Source organism: Lolium rigidum, chromosome 4 (genome assembly GCF_022539505.1).
Source record: "Lolium rigidum isolate FL_2022 chromosome 4, APGP_CSIRO_Lrig_0.1, whole genome shotgun sequence".
Lineage (NCBI taxonomy): Eukaryota > Viridiplantae > Streptophyta > Magnoliopsida > Poales > Poaceae > Lolium > Lolium rigidum.
The window spans coordinates 31,634,955-31,651,323 of record NC_061511.1 but is presented as its reverse complement, the minus strand read 5'-3'; positions in this window follow the sequence as shown (position 1 = coordinate 31,651,323).

The window sequence follows — 16,369 nt, the reverse complement described above, 5'->3', positions numbered from 1 at the left end:
TGTCGACAAAAGCCAGACGAGCCAATGAGAAAATATATCCAAAGGTGGAACATCATCAAAAACTCGGCAGAAAATATATCTGACGAGAGAGCGATAGATGCGTTTGTCGCAGGAATCAGACGTGGAGATTTTGTCGAGGACTTGGGAAGGACCAACCCAAAGACAGTATCCGCGTTAATGGAAATAGCAAACAGATGGGCAGATGGAGAAGATGATGTCCACAACAAACGGCACAGGTCGCCAGAGGAGGACCGTGGTCGAAATTATCAACCGAGGCGACGATTTCCTCGGCAGTACCCGAACTATGATGCTCCAGGACAAATTTCGGCAGGTTTTCGGGCAAACACAGGAGGAAACAACAGAGATGATTATCAGAGAAGCAATGAGCAGCGAGGCGATAATAGAGACGATTCTCGAAACAACAGGCAAAATAGCGGGCCTAGGTTCCCGAGGCCTTTCGTGTCTCCTGAAGAGATGATGAATGGGCCGTGTCAGATGCACTTTTTCCTCGACAGCAACGGAAAAAGACAGTCAGGACATCTGCAGAAAGATTTTTGCAATTTCTAGGCAATGTTAAGGTGGGCAGAGCACGCTAACGCTCGGGCAGCACAGAGAAATCCTCGAGAACCCAGGAGCGAGATTCACTTGCCACCTCCTCCCGCGATTACAGAAGACAATCGACATCAGCTCAGAATAGCGGCAGCACCTCCACCACCACCTTACGTTGATCCTAACTCCAACGGAGCGGTGTCGATGATTCAGAAGGGAAGGCCATCCAATAGAGTTCAGAAAGTAATCTCACGACAGGTGTTCATGGCGAGAAAAATGCCTCCACCAACAGTCGAGTATCTTAATTGGTCGGGGCAAGATATTGGCTTCACCATAGCGAGATCACCCGCAGCAAGTTCCTCGACCGGGGCGAGTCAGCACTTATCTTACCAGCGAGTTATTGCGGGATTTGATGTCTCTCGAGTGTTCATAGATGGCGGCAGCAGCTTAAACCTTATGTATGCAGATACATTGAGGAAGATGAACATATCCCTAGCAAACTTGAAGCCAACAGACACGAGGTTCCATGGTATCACACCGGAGAAACCAAGTTATCCATTGGGGAAGATTAATCTCGACGTTCAGTTTGGAACCCGAGAGAATTATAGAATCGAGAAGCTGGAATTTGAAGTTGTGGATTTTCCGTCGCAGTACCACGCTCTGTTGGGACGACCAGCATATGCTAGATTTATGGCAGTACCACATTATACATACCTGTTGTGGAGGATGCCTGGACCTAAGGGACCAATCACAGTCAAAGGAAGCTTTGCCTTAGCCGATAAGTGCGATAAGGATTTTCATCGGATATCAGAAACTTTCGGGATGCAAGCTGAGTATTTGGCGTCAAGGAGTATGACTGACTACGACGTGCTGCCGGACGTTGGAAGGCCAAATAAAGAATCAACTTTCAATACCGAGAAAAATTCTAAGGAGGTGCAGATTCACCCGACAGACCCGAAAAAGACGACGTCAATTGCAAACGACATGGACCTCGCATAGGAAAGCGCGCTCGTCGAGTTCCTCCGTGAGAACTGGAAAATCTTCGCATGGTGTCCAGCTGACATGCCAGGAGTACCCAGGGAACTTGCCGAGCACCACCTAAACTTGGATCCACTAGCGAGACCAATCAAACAACCTTTGCGGCGTTTTTCGGAACCAAACCGCAAGGCTATGCTGTCAGAAATCGATCGACTACGAGAAGCTGGTTTTATCAAGGAGTTGCACACAGAAGCCACATGGGTAGCAAACCCTGTGTTGGTGCCGAAGAAAAACACTAAGGTCCTTCGCATGTGCGTCGACTTTACGTGTCTCAATAAACATTGTCCAAAGGATCACTTTTCCCTCCCGAGGATCGATCAAATTATCGACTCCACGGCTGGATGTGAACGTCTTTCCTTCCTGGACGCATATTCTGGTTATAACCAGATCAGATTGAAAGAAGAAGATGAAGTAAAGACAGCGTTCATCACACCTTACGGCGTGTTTTGCTATAGAACAATGCCTTTTGGTCTGAAAAACGCGGGAGCAACATATCAGAGGATGTCGTCAAACGTGCAAGTATACATCGACGATGTCGTCATAACGTCAAAAAAGGGGGCAACGCTGATCGAGGATCTCAAGGAAACCTTTGACAACCTCGACAAATTCTGCCTCAAGCTGAACCCGACGAAGTGTTCTTTTGGCGTCCCAGCAGGAGAACTTCTGGGGTTTCTAGTTTCAGCAAGAGGGATTGAAGCAAATCCCGACAAAATACAAGCTATCGTAACAATGAGGAAGCCAACAAAGTTAAAAGAAATACAACAGCTAACTGGGCAAGTCGCAGCTTTAAGCAGATTCGTCGCCAGGCTAGGAGAAAAAGCATTACCATTTTACGCTCTGATAAAGCAAGGGGAGAAATTCCAGTGGAACGAAGAGGCCGACAGAGCTTTCGAGGATCTGAAGCGCACAATCTCGACACCACCAATCCTGGTGGCGCCGAAGGAAAAGGAACCTCTCCTGTTGTACATTGCAGCCACACCCCAAGTGGTTAGCACGGTGCTAGTTGTTGAAAGAGAAGAAGAAGGAAAACTCCATGGAGTGCAATGGCCAGTATATTTCATCAGTGAAGTTTTGTCGCCTTCCAAACAGCGATACCCGCAGTACCAGAAACTAGCATATGGAGTAATTGCAACGGCAAGGAAGTTGCGCCACTATTTTTCGGCACATCCGATAATAGTAGTCAACGAAGCACCTCTTTCAAATATACTGAACAATCCAGAAGCTACAGGGCGTGTCTCCCTTTGGGGAATAGAACTTTCCCCTTGGGACATCACGTATGAAAAAAGAAAGGCAATCAAGTCGCAAGTTCTGCCAGATTTCATTGCAGAGTGGATGGAGCTACAAAACACGGGACCCCCAGATTTGTCGAGAACTTGGACCATGAACTTCGATGGGTCCAAGAGAGTAGAAGGAGCTGGCGTAGGAGTAGTACTTATATCACCTGAAGGCGACAAGTTGAAATACGTCCTTCGGATGACGTTCCCTAACGCATCCAACAATGAAGCAGAATATGAAGCCCTCATACACGGGATAAAGATGGCGAAAGCTTGCGGTGCAACTCGACTAAAAATCTTTGGCGACTCACAATTGGTGGCTCAGCAAGTTATGAACCAATGTGACGCAGTCAATGATAGCATGACGGCATATAAGGAGGTGTACAATGAGCTCGAGAAGCTGTTTGATGGGTGCGAGGTAAATCACATCAGTAGATTGAGCAATGATGAAGCCGACGTTTTCGCAAACATCGGGTCGCAGTGCCTCCCAATCCCGCCAGGAGTATTTTGGGAAGAAATAGCGGAGAGATCCACGAAGCCGAAAAAGGTGCAGAAAAAAACAAAGGAAGGAAAAACTTCGGCGCCCCTCAAACAAACCACGGAGGATGAAGAGGACCAAGAACTTGTGATGATGGTAGAAGTTCCTTGGATGCAAGCGTATATATCATATATCCTCAGGAAAGAAATACCCGACGATCCGAGTTGAGGCCAGGCGAGTTATTCGACGATCCAAAGCTTTCACGGTGATCAAGGGGAGTTATACAAGCGAAATATTTCGGGCGTTACGCAAAGGTGTGTCACACCCGAGGAAGGAAGAATAATTCTGAAGGATGTACACGAAGGAATATGTGGCCACCACGCAAGTAGTCGAGCTATTGCAGCCAAAGTTTTTCGGGCAGGATTCTATTGGTTGACAGCAATCGAGGATGCCAAGGAAATAGAAAGAACTTGCGACCCGTGTCAAAGATTTGCCGCAAAACCTCACTCTCCAGCGGCAGAATTAACACCAATACCATTGTCGTGGCCCTTTGCCCAATGGGGACTTGATATGGTGGGCAAGTTGCACAAAGCTTCGCCAGGAGGATATGAGTACTTGCTGGTCGCTGTCGACAAATTCACCAAGTGGGTAGAAGCGAAGCCAATAAATTCACCAGATGCAGCGTCGGCAATAAAGTTTGTGTAAGGCCTCATTTTTCGGTTTGGGGTGCCTCATAGCATTGTTACAGACAATGGTTCAAACTTCACATCCAAGGAATTCAAGGAATACTGCGCAGAACTAGGCATTAAATTGCACTTTGCGTCAGTTGGGCACCCGCAAACTAACGGACAAGTCGAGAAAGCCAATGGTATCATACGCAACGGCCTCAAAAAGCGCCTGCTAGGACCGCTTGAAAAAGCTCGACATACTTGGCCGGAGGAATTGCCAAGTGTTTTGTGGAGCATCACGAACAACACCAAATACGGCGACACAAGAAACTCCTTTTTTCTGCGTCCACGGAGCCGAAGCGAGTACTACCAATTGAAATAGAGCATGATTCTCCAAGAGTAACGAGTATGACGAAGAAACATCACAAAAAGCTCGGGAGGATGATATGGACGCACTCGACGAAGCTCGCGATGAAGTACTTTCACGAGTCACCAAATACCAGACAAGACCTCAAAAACTACCACGGTCGACGGTTAAGACCAAGATCTTTTCAAGTTGGGGATTTGGTCTTGCGGTTAAATCAAAAAAGTGCTGAGAAGCTCGAATCACCATGGTTGGGGCCTTACGTTGTCACGGAAGTCATCGACGGAGGCGCATACGAGGATCAAGGACAAGAAGACGAGGGGCCCCGAGAAAAACCCCTGGAACGTAGCGCAGCTCAGGCGGTTCTACGCCTAGAGTTGAAATATAGTCCTTCTCTGTAACAATACAATATACTGAAACGCCCGCGAGTTTTCAGACGCACTCTTTTCCTTTTCGGGGCACCGAGTGGGGCCGGAAATGTTTTTAATGAGGCGGGCTCGCGGTGCTGCAATATAATAAAGATAGTGGAGATATACTTCTTATTCTTCGACACGCTCGGGGCTCAACGCCTTCAAGTCTCAAAATACGTACAATATAGACAAACTAGACTTACCGAAATATTTCGCCTTGGTACACTAATACCTCGCCAAATATAAAAATCGGAAGCTAACAATTATAAATATAGTGTACACGTCAAAAATCTTATTGCTTTGGTCTAAGAACCTCGCAACAAAAATATAGAACTTCGACACTAAGATACTCGGGGGCTTGCAACCTATTTGATGAAAAAATAAAGATATCTTCTTACGGCAAGAGGAAAAATCTTCGAGATGGAAAAAACAGTACAAACTCTAGGCAGAAGGCTCGGGGGCTCCAACAATATAGAGCACTTTACAATATACAACAAATTTCTTCGGAAATAAAAAAGAAATCAAAAAAGATACAGACACAATATTTTGCAATATGGTACAAATCAGTCAAAGCCTAAAATACTATCTATGGACAAGCCTCTGATTGTTTTATGTTCAGCATAGGACCCCTTGACGAAGAATTCGAGTCCATCCGAAGAAGCTCATCTATCATCGACTCGGCCACAGGAGTTACCATCTCATTGATTGTGTCAATATCATTTTTCGCTGCGATTTCTTGGCCAGGCAATCAGCAACAATCTTCGTCAGGTCTAATTTTGGATGGCAAATATTTATCATAATCATGGCGAACCTTGCTCCAGCAGTCAATTGAGCTCGCACAAAATTATGAATGCGGGGAGCATCTTTGAATATCTCCAGCAATTCAGGAAGAGTTTTGGGAACTTCATTTCGAGGAAACAAAGTCTTGTAAACAAGGGTTAATGTTGTCGTGCAAAAATTGAGAAATTCGCGCACTTGGCAAGCACGATCTTGGAACTCGACAATTTGCTTGGGTTCGTTCAGGGGTGGCCCAGAATAAACAGCCATATGGTTAAGGGAAAGATTGACAAGAAGATTTGTTCTCTTGTTTACTCTTCGATCTTCGGCGGCAGCATCAAGAACCGAGCCTATTAAGCGACAAGGCAAGAAATTTGAAGGGGGGCACAGCAAAATAAAGAGGAGGCATTGTGAGGTTGGAAAAACATACCTAACATATCTGTGCTAGCTTCCAACATTAGCTCGAGCTTGCTATTTTCTCGGGTAGTGGCTTCCTTTGCTTCCAATACAGCAGTATCCTTGGCAGCCATAGCCTCTTTGGCTTGTTGGAGAGCAAGTTTTTCTTGTTCGGATGCTTTCCGAGATTGTTCCATCATTGCCAGAGTTTGTTTCTTCATGGATTGAAGTTGTTGTCGAAGTTCTTGCAAATCTTCCGACAAATGTTTGCTCGAAGAACCTTCAAGGGGATCGTCATCAACTAGCATTTTCTTCGAGAAGGAAGAAGCAGGTGAAGCATCGGCGAGCAAGGATTGGTCGAATAGTTATCAAATATTAGCTGGAAAAGAAAGCGCCGGGATCAATGATAGTGCCAGAAGGAATTTCATTAATTTCTAGAAAAATTTACATAGACATTACAAAAGAAGTTTCTCCAAAAGGACTACCAGGATAATTGTCGCCACAGCTAAATTGGCGACAAGGGCAAAAGAGATAGAGAAAGCAAAAAACAAAGAGGCATGCAACTAGACCTCCGGCCTCGATGAGCTAGGAGTTGAAGATGGCTTAATCCCGAGATAGGCCAGAATTTTCTTCGTATTGGGCTTGGCTGCCTTGATCAAAGACCGCCATTTTGTTTGCTCTATCTGCTCGGTGTCGCCAACCTTCATCCAGTCAACAGTTTGTTGGCAGTCAGTGACCAAGGCAACAGTGCTCTCGACAACAATCTTCATGTTCTCCTGGCGCATTTTTAGCCCATGGTCCTCTGATGGATTGAAGCTCTGGGCAAGGGCAAGGAAAGTCTTGGGCTCCTCTTTCTTCGGGAAGAAGTAGGGGAATAGCTTCGACAATCCTGCGTCAGCATTCACCACGCCTTCACGAATTTCGGATCCATGAAACTCCAAATAAGAAACTGCGTCAAGGAGAGGATCATTGTCGGGATTCTCCAGATCAAACTCTTGGTTTGTTTGGCCTGCCACAGGAAATAAACGTTGGTCAAAAGCAAGAAAAAGCAGGTCCTATAAAAAATAGAAGGGATCGATAAAATTACCTTGGAAGCGCCGATTTTGCGAATTCAGGCGCTTGAGGATCCCCTTTTCATGAGTAGCCTGTGCGACTTTGTGCTCGTTTAAAGTAGTTTCAGTATCCTCAAGTCTCTTCTGCAGTTCCTCGACACTAGCAGCTTTTGCCTTGGCTTCATTAGCCTCTGCTTTGGCTTCGCTAGCAACAAGTTCGGCTTTTTTGCGGGCCGCTTCACTTTGCTCCAGTTTTTTAGCAAGAGTGTCGGCAAGCTTGTTGGCCTCTGCAAGTTTCTCTGTCAAAATAGAAAAGAAAGGTCAAAATTGCGACAAAAAACAGGAGGAAGAAGTCAGAAACAACGACAGCAAAAAAGTTATTACCTTCAGTTCTGCTGGCATACTCACGGTACCCAATGAATTGGGTTCCGATGCGAATAAGCTCTTTGATCATGGGCTGTCAAAGAAGAACAAAGAAAGAGAAACATCGGTATGGAAAAAGAATGAAGACGTAAAAAAGCAAATAGAGGAAATATAGATACTGGCAAGAAAATTAAAAAACTTACATCATCCAAGAGCGGAGTAGAAGAGCTACCCAATTGAGGGGCAGGCTCAATGATCGTTTCAATCCTTGTCCTTTTTGGTGAAGGAGCAAGGGGGCTTGAAGGCGGAGTAGTGGTGACGACTTTTTGTTGAGGAGGCGAGGATTCTTCTCCTTCAGCCGGCGTATCCGAGACAAGTAAAGTATGTGACGTGCTCGTCGAGGAGCCACGTCAAAAGTTGGTACTTCTTCCTCATCATCGCTATGATTAAAAATCGACAGCATAAAAAGCAAGATAAGACAAAAATTTCGAGTACAGAAATAAGGAGAAATAAAAATGACTTACGAGCTGACGAGGGATTCAAGATAAGGATCATAAGTTGCCTTCCGATGTGAAGGATCAACTTCTTCGGCTTTGGAAGTGCCGGAATCTTCGACGTCATTCCTCTTCCTTTTGCCTTTTGGAGAAACAGCGGGAGGAGGAGATAGTGCCGACGCAGTGCCTTCGGAAGATCCCGCAGATTTTCGAGAATCCACGGGTTCATTCACAAAAGACGGAGCTTCTTGATTGTCATCGGTGACAATGGCCCTTTCTTCGACTTCTCCACCTTCGGGAAGAGGAGGAAGCGAGACAAGGTACTGGATGATTCAGTGCAAAATAAAACAGGGAGAGATGTCAGAAAAGAAGTTACAAAAAAGATAGCAAAGCAACAACAAGACAATAGACAAAGATTACCTTGGGAAGTGGATTGGTGGCGCTGAATGGTGTCACACGGCAAGAAGAAGGGATAGCATCTTTTTTGCTGAGAGATGAAATTTTTCGGACAAGTTTTTCTAAATCCTTGACCTCCAAATTCACCGACAGCCGATCAACGTCCTTGTCGCCGGCATATTTCCAGAGAGGATATTTGCGAGCCTGAAGCGGCTGCACTCTAGTCCTAAGAAAGTATGCAGTGATTTGGACACCCGATAACTCTTTGCCGCGAGTATTTTGCAACTCGTGGATACGAGCCATCAAGGTTTACGTCGACGCCCTTTCTTCTTCGGTGGCCTCCGCGTCCCAGGAGCGGCGGCGAAAGATTTTCTCGGCGCCATCAAAAGGAGGGATGTTGTCCTCCGCACATCCATGGTTCTCCTCCTGAATGTACAACCACTTCTTGCGCCATCCTTGAACTGAGTCAGGAAGCTTAACGTCGAAGTAGTCGACAGTGGGCCAAACAGAAATTACAATGCCGCCTATATTATAGGCGACATTGGGCGAGCCATTAAGGCGGCAGAAGAAAATGCGCTTCCATAGCGCCCAGTTAGGCTGGACGCCAAGGAAGGCCTCGCACAAAGTGATGAAAATGGAGATATGGAGGATTGAATTTGGCGTGAGGTGGTGGAGTTGCAGACCGTAGATAAAAAGAAGTCCACGAAGAAAAGGATGAATGGGGGCGGAAAGACCGCGGATGAGGTGGTCGACAAAACTTACCCGGTACCCCATTGGAGGGGTTGGGTAGCTTTCCTCACTGGGGAAGCACAGTGCCTTGGGTTTCTTGCTCGATCCCCGGCTTCTTGAGCATGTTGATGTCTTGAGTGGAAATCTTCGATCTTTCCCACTCCGCCACTCCAAGATCCACGGCGGCCATGGAGGACTCCGGCGTCTCGTGCCTTGTCAATCGACGAGGTGGCATCAACAATGGCGCGGGGTTTGCAGCTTGGAGGCGAGGAGCTTAGGTGGCTGTGGATCGCGGGAGGAAATTTGCGGATGGGAGCGAGGAGGACGGCGCGGCGGAGGTGCTCGAGGAGGAAGAAGAAGACCTTATATAGAGGTGCGCTGAAGCGGCGGACCGTTGGATAAGGAAAATGTGTGACAGATAATAGCCACGTAACAACAAGGGTAAAAAAGTAATTCAACATTGGGGAAGTTACGGTGCGTGCGCCAGAAAAAGCGGAGGACGTGTGTCCCCCACTTGCACGACGTGTCAAGATAGTGGATCAATTGGGCCCGCATGGCAGCGAGAAAAGACTTGTCGCAAATTTCGACTAGCAATCGTGGCTATCGTCAGCAACAACGTCACCTTGGCAGAAGAAAAAATTCGACTCAACAGCTTCATAAAAGGCGACACGGAAAAATAATGCTGAGCCTTTGATCAAATACAAGTTTTTGATCAAATGCTCGGGGGCTACTTTGGAAAAAGGAAAAGATCCAGAAGAACAAGATAGAAATGGCGTGAGCCTATGACCAAATACAAATATTTGTTCATAGCCTCGGGGGCTACTCCCATCGGGAGCGCTGTTCGCGCACCCGAGAAATTATAAAACTTCGGGAGATAAAAGAAAATATAGCGGCATAAGGCGTGGAGCCTACACCCAAGTACAAGTCCTTGGCTGTAGCCTCGGGGGCTACTCCCATCGGGAACGCTGCTCGCGTGCCCGATGAAATTATAAAAAAGAAAGAAAGAAAGAGAAAAAGAAAGATAGAAGAGCAAAAGAGTATATTTCGAGTTATAATCAACTCTACATATACTCCCATCGGGAGGGCAATATAAGTCATCTTTGACTCGATAAAATGTGCCATTCCAACAGCCAAAAAAGCACTCGATAATATATTCTCAGAACGCCAAAGTTGCGATCAATTTCTGAATGCCGCAAATTTGCGAAGGTAAGACCCTAGATCCATTCTGCTGGGCGTGGCATCGCCGAAGACTGCGCTCTGCTACTTTTATCCGTATCAACAGATACGAAGAAAAATCCTAACGGACGCGTTAGGTACTCGATAAATTTTACTGGGACTCGACAGAATGGTAAGACCTTAAGCGGCACTTGTCGAAGTTTACACCGTTATCCCGAGGTCATGTCCAGGGACGTGATCTTGAAGTAGGTTTTTGCGGATTGCCACTAGAGCAGTTAACTAGTACCTGATCCGTCAGATGAACTAGCCCCAACTACCATTATCCCTGTACAATATAGATGTTTATGAGAAGAAATATAGAAAAGTCGAAGTCTGTCGAATAAAAATAAACGGTCGAGATTTTCCTTGACCCTACGATTCAAGCAAAATCTCGGGGGCTATCGACATAGGCATCCCAAATGGGCCTGCCGAAGATAGTACCCGGGGTTTATCGAAGGCCCACTACCCGAAGAATAAGAAGATTCGGAAGCCCAAGATATTATTAAGGAAAGCTAGAGTTGTAATAGAAAGTCTTATTTGTAATTTTACGGGATGAGTTAGAAACCTTCCCGGACTTTGTAACTTGTACAACACGAATCCCTCGGCTCCGCCTCCTATATAAGGGGGAGTCGAGGGACGCGGAAATCATCGAATCATTGTTTACAAACCCTAGTTTTCTTAATCGTCGAGTACTTTTCGGCTGAAACCTTCGAGATCTACTTGCCCTCTACTTCCAATTAAACCCTAGCCTACAATCCATAGGCATTGACAAGTTAATACCTTGTCAGTGAACAACCATGAAGACGGCGCCATGGACCTTGACGCTACGCCGATGATGATGGAGATCATGCCCGTTGATGATGGAGATCATGTCCGTGCTTTGAAGATGAAGATCAAAGGCACAAAGACAAAAGGGCCATATCATATCAGATATGAACTGCATGTGATGTTAATCCTTTTATGCATCTTATTTTGCTTAGATCGCGACGGTAGCATTATAAGATGATCCCTCACTAAAATATCAAGATAATAAAGTGTTCATCCTTAGTAGCACCGTTGCCAAGACTTGTCGTTTCGAAGCATCTCGTGATGATCGGGTGTGATAGAATCAAGAAGTGCATACAACGGGTGCAAGCCAGTTTTGCACATGCGGATACTAAGGTGGCCTTGACGAGCCTAGCATGTACAGACATGGTCTCTGAACACGTGATACCGAAAGGTAGAGCATGAATTATATGATTGATATGATGAACACTTTGAATGTTCGCCATTGAAATTACATCTTGTCTCGTGATGATCGGACTTAGGTGTGATGGATTTGGTTCGTGTGATCACTAAGACAATTCGAGGGATATTGTTTTGAGTGGGAGTTCACCTAGATTTTTAATTATGTTGAATTAAAATTTGAACTAAATTTGTCATAAACTTAGTCTAAACTATTGCAAATATATGTTGTAGATATGGCGTCCCCAATCAATTTTAACCGGTTCCTAGAGAAAGAAAAGCTTAAGAGCAACGGTAGCAACTTCACCGACTGGTTCCGTCATGTGAGGATCTTCCTCGCTGGCGGAAATCTGCAATATGTGCTTGATGCACTGCTAGGTGACCCTCCTGCAGAAATTGAAACCGATGAAGTAAAGAATGTTTACGCTACTCGGAAAGCTCGGTACTTTCGAGTTCAGTGTGCCATCCTGTGCAGTCTGGAAGCCGATCTTCAAAAAGGTTTTGAGGACCACGATCCTCATGAGTTGGTCAATGAGCTGAAAGCTATATTTGAAACTCATCCGGCCGTGGAATGCTATGAGGCATCGAAACACTTCTTCAGCTGCATGATGGAAGAAGGCAGCTCCGTTAGTGAGCACATGCTCGTTATGACCGGGCATGCGAAGAAACTCAGTGGCTTGGGAATAGTGATTCCTAACAGACTGGGGATTAATCGTGTCCATCAATCACTGCCACCTAGTTACAAGAACTTTGTGATGAACTACAATATGCAGAACATGAACAAAGAGTTACCTAAACTCTTTGTCATGCTAAAAGCTGCTGAGATTGAGATCAAGAAAGAGCACCAAGTGTTGATGGTCAACAAGACCACCAGTTTCAAGAAACAGGGGCAAGTCTAAGGGAAAATTCAAGAAGGGTGACAAGAAAGCTGCCACGCCTCCTATGAAACCTAAGAACGGCCCTAAGCACGATGCTGAGTGCTATTACTGCAAGGAGAAGGGACACTGGAAGCGTAATTGCTCCAAGTATCTGGCTGATCTGAAGAGCGGCCTTGTCAAGAAGAAGAAAGAAGGTATATCTGATATACATGTTATAGATGTTTATCTCACTGGTTCTCGTACTAGTACCTGGGTATTTGATACTGGTTCGGTTGCTCATATTTGTAACTCGAAACAGGAGCTAAAGAATAAACGAAGACTACTGAAAGATGAAGTGACGATGCGCGTTGGAAACGGATCCAAAGTCGATGTGATCGCTGTCGGCACACTTCCTCTACATCTACCTTCGGGATTAGTTTTAAGCCTAAATAATTGTTATTTTGTACCCGCGTTGAGCATGAACATTATATCTGGATCTTTTTTAATGCAAGATGGTTATTCATTCAAGTCTGAGAATATTGCTTGTTCTATTTTTATGAATAATATCTTTTATGGTCGAGCACCTGAAAAGAATGGCTTATTTCTGTTAGATCTCGATAGTAGTGATACACATATACATAATATTGATGCTAAGCGAATTAAATTGAATGATAATTCTACTTATATGTGGCATTGTCGTCTTGGTCATATTGGAGTGAAACGCATGAAGAAACTCCATACTGATGGATTACTTGAATCACTTGACTTTGAGTCACTTGATAGATGCGAAGCATGTCTGATGGAAAAAATGACTAAGACTCCATTCTCTGGTATGATGGAGCGAGCCACTGACTTATTGGAAATCATACATACCGATGTATGCGGACCAATGAGTGTAGCATCGCGCGGTGGTTATCGTTATGTTCTAACCTTCACAGATGATCTGAGTAGATATGGGTATATCTATTTCATGAAACATAAATCTGAAACTTTCGAGAAGTTTAAGGAATTCCAAAGTGAAGTAGAAAATCAATGTAACAAGAAGATTAAATTTCTACGATCTGATCGCGGAGGTGAATATCTGAGTTATGAGTTTGGCATGCATTTAAAGAAATGCGGAATACTTTCACAATTGACACCGCCGGGAACACCTCAACGAAACGGTGTGTCCGAACGTCGTAATCGAACTCTCTTAGATATGGTTCGTTCTATGATATCTCTTACTGATTTGCCGTTATCATTTTGGAGTTATGCATTAGAGACAACCGCATTCACTTTAAATAGAGCACCATTAAAATCCGTTGAAACGACACCGTATGAATTATGGTTTAATAAGAAACCTAAGTCGTCGTTCCTTAAAGTTTGGGGTTGCGAAGCCTATGTAAAGAAGTTACAACCGGACAAGCTAGAACCCAAAGCGGAGAAATGTGTCTTCATAGGATACCCTAAGGAAACTATAGGGTACACTTTCTATCACAGATCCGAAGGCAAAATCTTTATTGCTAAGAACGGAACCTTTCTTGAGAAAGAATTTCTCACTAAAGAAGTGACTGGAAGAAAAGTAGAACTCGATGAGATTGATGAATCTTTACTCGTTGATCAGAGTAGCGCAGTACCGGTAGTTGTTCCCGTACCGCCTGCACCAACAACAGAGGAAGCTAATGATAATGATGATGAAACTTCGAACGAGGAAACTACTGAACCTCGCAGATCGACAAGGGAACGTGCCACTCCTGAATTGTATGATCCTTGTCTAAATGTCATGATTGTGGACAGCAATGATGAAGACCCTGCGACGTATGAAGAAGTGATGATGAGCCCAGATTTCAACAAATGGCAAGAAGCCATGAAATCTGAAATGGGATCCATGTATGATAACAAAGTGTGGACTTTGGTAGACTTACCTGATAGCCGAAAGGCTGTCGAGAATAAATGGATCTTCAAGAGAAAAACATATGCTGATGGTAATATTACTGTCTATAAAGCTCGACTTGTCGCAAAGGGTTTCCGACAAATTCAAGGTGTTGACTACGATGAGACTTTCTCACCTGTAGCGAAGCTAAAATCTGTGAGGATTTTGTTAGCAATAGCTGCATTTTTCGATTATGAGATTTGGCGAGATGGATGTCAAAACAACGTTCCTTAATGGAGACATTGAGGAAGAGTTGTATATGGTACAACCCAAAGGTTTTGTCGATCCTAAAAATGCTGACAAAGTATGCAAACTTCAGCGTTCAATTTATGGACTAAAGCAAGCATCGAGAAGTTGGAACCGACGCTTTGATAAAGTGATCAAAGAATTCGGGTTTATACAGTGTCATGGAGAGGCCTGTATTTACAAGAAAGTGAGTGGGAGCTCTGTAGCATTCCTGATATTATATGTGGATGACATATTATTAATTGGGAATGATATACAACTATTAAGCAGTGTAAAAGGTTATTTGAATAATAGTTTTTCAATGAAAGACCTTGGTGAAGCATCGTATATATTAGGCATCAAGATTTATAGAGATAGATCAAGATGCCTAATAGGGCTATCACGAGTACATACCTGGACAAGATTCTAAAGAAGTTTAGAATGGACGAAAGTAAGAAAGGGTTCTTACCTATATTACCGAGGCAAGGTCTTGAGTAAGACTCAAGGACCGGCTACGGCAGAAGAAAGAGAAAGGATGAGTCGGATCCCCTATGCCTCGGCGATGAGGCTCTATCATGTATGCCATGCTATGTACTAGACCGGATATAGCACATGTCTGTTAGTTTGACTAGCGAGATATCAAAGTGATCCGGGAATGGAACACTCGGACAGCGGTCAAGAATATCCTGAAGTACTTGAAAAGAACTAAGGATATGTATCTTTGTTATGGAGGTGACCAAGAGCTCGTTGTAACAAGTTACACCGGTGCAAGTTGGAACAACGATCTCGATGACTCTAAGTCACGGTGCGGGTACGTGTTTATATTGAATGGTGCTGCAGTAAGCTAGGCAAGCTCGAAGCGGTGCACGGTGGCGAAGTCTTCAACGGAATCGAGTACATAGCGGCTTCGGAGGCTTCATCAGAAGCGGTATGGATGAAGAGGTTCATTGTAGAGCTCGGTGTGGTTCCTAGTGCATTGGACCCACTAGTCATCTACTGTGACAACATGGGTGCCATCGCCAATGCACAAGAACCAAGGTCACACAAGAGGCTGAAGCATATCAAGCTGCGTTATCACTCGATTCGCGAGTACATCGAAGATGGAGAAGTAAAGATTTGCAAAGTACACACTGATCCGAATGTAGCGGATCCATTGACTAAAGCTCTCCCTAGGGCAAAGCATGACCAACACCAGAATGCCATGGGTGTTAGGTACCTTACAATGTAATCTAGATTATTGACTCTAGTGCAAGTGGGAGACTGTTGGAGATATGCCCAAGAGGCAATAATAAATTGGTTATTATATATCTTTATGTTTATGATAAATGTTTATATACCATGCTATAATTGTATTAACTGAAACATTGATAGATGTGTGATATGTAAACAACAAAGAGTCCCTAGTATGCCTCTTAACTAGCTTGTTGATTAATGGATGATTAGTTTCATAATCATGAACATTGGATGTTATTAATAACAAGGTTATATCATTGTATGAATGATGTAATGGACACACCCAATTAAGCGTAGCATAAGATCACGTCATTAAGTTATTTGCTATAAGCTTTCGATACATAGTTACCTAGTCCTTATGACCATGAGATCATGTAAATCACTTATACCGGAAAGGTACTTTGATTACATCAAACGCCACTGCGTAAATGGGTGGTTATAAAGGTGGGATTAAGTATCCGGAAAGTATGAGTTGAGGCATATTGATCAATACTGGGATTTGTCCATCCCGGTGACGGATAGATATACTCTGGGCCCTCTCGGTGGAATGTCATCTAATGTCTTGCAAGCATATGAATAAGTTCATAAGAGACCACATACCACGGTACGAGTAAAGAGTACTTGTCGAGGAGACAAGGTTGAACAAGGTATAGAGTGATACCGATGATCGGACCTCGGACAAGTAAAATATCGCGTGACAAAGGGAATTGGTATC